Genomic DNA, 3,562 nt, shown 5'->3' with positions numbered 1-3,562 from the left:
GAACCGACAGATGAATAGCCGTGCGGTGACAGCGCATTTTGGACCATTTTCACTGAGAGGATGGGATGTAGCCATTGACGACGGTGATGCCCTATATAAGCTTGCCATGGAAAGGAGTAGGAATGATTGGATAAAGACAGCAGGAAAGCAGAGGTTTAGCAGGAACAAAAGCATCTCTATATGCTTATCTGAAACTCTCACCAATGAATTACATAAGTATCTCTATCCTATTTTATATTTTAAATTATATTTTAATTATCAATTCACCATAACCATTTGAATCCGCCTAACTGAGATTTACAAGGTGACCATAGCTTGCATCAAGCTGACAATCTCCGTGGGATCGACCCTTACTCACGTAAGGTTTATTACTTGGATGACCCAGTGCACTTGCTGGTTAGTTGTGCAAAGTTGTGACAAAGAACTAAGATTATGAACGTGCGTATTAAGTTTTCAGCGCCGTTACCAAGGAATGAATCGTCACAATTTCTGTGCACCAAGTTTTTGGCACCGTTGCCAGGGATTGTTCGAGTTTGGACAACTGACGGTTCATCTTGTTGCTCAGATTAGGTAATTTTATTTTATTTTTAAGCTTTTTATTTCCTATTTTCGAAAATAATACAAAAAAAATTATTCTATGTTCTTCAAAATTTTTTAAGAATGAATTCTAGAGTTTCTTCATGATTTGTTGAAGCCTGGCTGGCTGTCAAGCCATGTCTAAATTTTTGGACTGAGGCTTCCACTTATCATGGCAAGAGTCCTTGGACTCTCATCTAATCAGCTGTTATATGCCTGATTTGTATCTGCTGAAGCTTGGCTGGCCATTGGCCATGTCTAGTGTTTTGGACTGGAGCTTTCACTGAAAGCTTGGCTAGCTAGTAAGCCATGTCTAATTTCTGGACTGGAGCTTTAGACTAACATTGCAAGATTCCTAGAATTCCTATTAAAAATTTTGAAATCCTTATTTTCGTTTTTCAAAATAATTTTCGAAAAATATACAAAAAAATTTAATAAAATCATAAAAATAAAAAAAATTAATTTGATGTTTCTTGTTTGAGTCTTGTGTCAGTTTTTAAGTTTGGTGTCAATTGCATGTTTATCTCTTTCTTGCAATTTTCGAAAATTCATGCATTATGTTCTTCATGATCTTCAAGTTATTCTTCATGAATTTCTTTGTTTGATCTTTGGATTTTCATGTTGTGTCTTTTCTTGTTTTTCACATTCATTCTTGCATTCATAGTGTCTAAAAATTAAAAATTTCTAAGTTTGGTGTCTTGCATGTTTTCTTTTCTTGAAAATTTTTCAAAAATAAGTTCTTGATGTTCATCATGATCTTCAAAATGTTCTTGGTGTTCATCTTTGCATTCAAAGTGTTCTTGCATGTTTTCCTTGTTTTTATCCATAATTTTCATGTTTGAAGTCTTTTTGTTGTTTTTCTCTTTCTTCATTAAAAATTCAAAAATCAAAAAATTATCTTTCCCTTATTTCACTCATAATTTTCAAAAATTTGATTTGATCTAGTTAAAAGTTTTAAAAATTTAGTTGTTTCTTATGAGTCGAATCAAATTTTCAATTTCAAAATCCTATCTTTTTCAAATCTTTTTCAAAAATCAAATCTTTTTCATTTTTTCTTTCATATTTTCGAAAATTTCAATTTGATTTTCAAAAATCTTTTTCTTGTTTTGTTTCATAATTTCAAAATCTTTACTAATAATTAATGTGACTGATTCAAAAATTTTAAAGTTTGTTACTTGCCTCTTAAGAAAGGTTCAATCTTTAAATTTTAAATCATATCTTTTTGTTTCTTGTTAGTCAAGTAATCAACTTTAATTTTTAAAATCAAATCTTTTTAAATTTTTTTTCAAATCTTTTTCAAAATAAATTTCAATCACATCTTTTTCAAAATCAATTTCAAAGTCTTTTCTAACCTCTTTTCAAAACTACCTAACTAGTTCTCTCTCTAATTTTCGAAAATCACCTTCCACTTTTTCAAAATTCCTTTTTAATTAAATATTTGTTTTAAATTTTAATTTGATTTGATTTTGTTTTCCTTTCTTAATTTTTGAATTTTAACTTTAAATTTAAATTAAAAAATAAAAATATTTTTATTTTATTTTATTTAATTTTCGAATTCTTCCTTCTCTCATCTCCTTCTAATTATTTATTTATTTACTAACACTTCTCTTCATCTCAAAATTCGAACCCTCTTTTCCTCTTAGTGTTCCAATTTCTCTTCTTCTATTCTTTTCTTCTTCTACTCACATAAAGGAATCTCTATACTGTGACATAGAGGATTCCTCTTCTTTTCTGTTTTCTTCTTTTTCATATGAGCAGGAACAAGGATAAGAACATTCTTGATGAAGCTGATCCTGAACCTGAAAGGAATCTGAAGAGGAAGCTAAGGGAAGCTAAAGCACAACTCTCTGGAGAAAATTTGACAGAAATTTTCGAAAAAGAAGGAGACATGGCCGAAAATAATAACAATGCAAGGAAGATGCTTGGTGACTTTACTACACCAAATTCCAATTTACATGGAAGAAGCATCTCAATCCCTGCCATTTGAGCAAACAATTTTGAGCTAAAGCCTCAATTAGTTTCTATGACGCAACAGAACTGCAAGTTTCATGGACTTCCATCAGAAGATCCTTTTCAGTTCTTAACTGAATTCTTGCAAATCTGTGATACTGTTAAAACCAGTGGGGTTGATCCCGAGGTCTACAGGCTTATGCTTTTCCCGTTTGCTGTAAGAGACAGAGCTAGAATATGGTTGGACTCTCAACCTAAAGATAGCATGAACTCTTGGGATAAGCTGGTCATGGCTTTCTTAGCCAAGTTCTTTCCTCCTCAAAAGCTTAGCAAGCTTAGAGTGGATGTTCAAACCTTCAAACAGAAAGAAGGTGAATCCCTCTATGAAGCTTGGGAGAGATATAAGCAACTGACCAAAAAGTGTCCTTCTGACATGCTTTTAAAATGGACCATCCTGGATATATTCTATGATGGTCTGTCTGAATTATAAAAGATGTCATTGGACCATTCTACAGGTGGATCCATTCACCTAAAGAAAACGCCTGCAGAAGCTCAGGAACTCATTGACATGGTTGCAAATAACCAGTTTATGTACACTTCTGAAAGGAATCCTGTGAGTAATGGGACGCCTCAGAGGAAGGGAGTTCTTGAAATTGATACTCTGAGTGCCATATTGGCTCAGAATAAAATATTGACTCAGTAAGTCAATATGATTTCTCAGAGACTGAATGGATTGCAAGCTACATCCAACAGTACTCAAGAGGCATCTTCTGAAGAAGAAGCTTATGATCCCGAGAACCCTGCAATAGCAGAGGTGAATTACATGGGTGAACCCTATGGAAACACCTATAATCCCTCATGGAGAAATCATCCAAATTTCTCATGGAAGGATCAACAAAAGTCTCAACAAGGCTTTAGTAATGGTGGAAGAAACAGGTTTAGCAATAGCAAGCCTTTTCCATCATCCACTCAGCAACAGACAGAGAATTTTGAGCAGAATCCATCTTGCTTAGCAAATATAGTCTCAGATCTATCT

At 33.2% G+C, this 3,562-nt stretch overlaps 1 non-coding gene across 1 annotated transcript; it reads right to left on the bottom strand.

The window, feature by feature from the left end:
* Window positions 1–2,857: 2,857 nt before the first annotated feature.
* Window positions 2,858–2,965, bottom strand: LOC112724439 (small nucleolar RNA R71). The gene has a single exon (XR_003163601.1). It is a non-coding gene; the product is annotated as a small nucleolar RNA R71 (small nucleolar RNA).
* Between the last annotated feature and the right edge of the window lie 597 nt (window positions 2,966–3,562).

The sequence above is a fragment of the Arachis hypogaea genome, chromosome 11 (genome assembly GCF_003086295.3).
Source record: "Arachis hypogaea cultivar Tifrunner chromosome 11, arahy.Tifrunner.gnm2.J5K5, whole genome shotgun sequence".
In the NCBI taxonomy this organism is placed as follows: Eukaryota; Viridiplantae; Streptophyta; class Magnoliopsida; order Fabales; family Fabaceae; genus Arachis; species Arachis hypogaea.
This window is presented reverse-complemented; position numbering and strand designations above follow the sequence as displayed.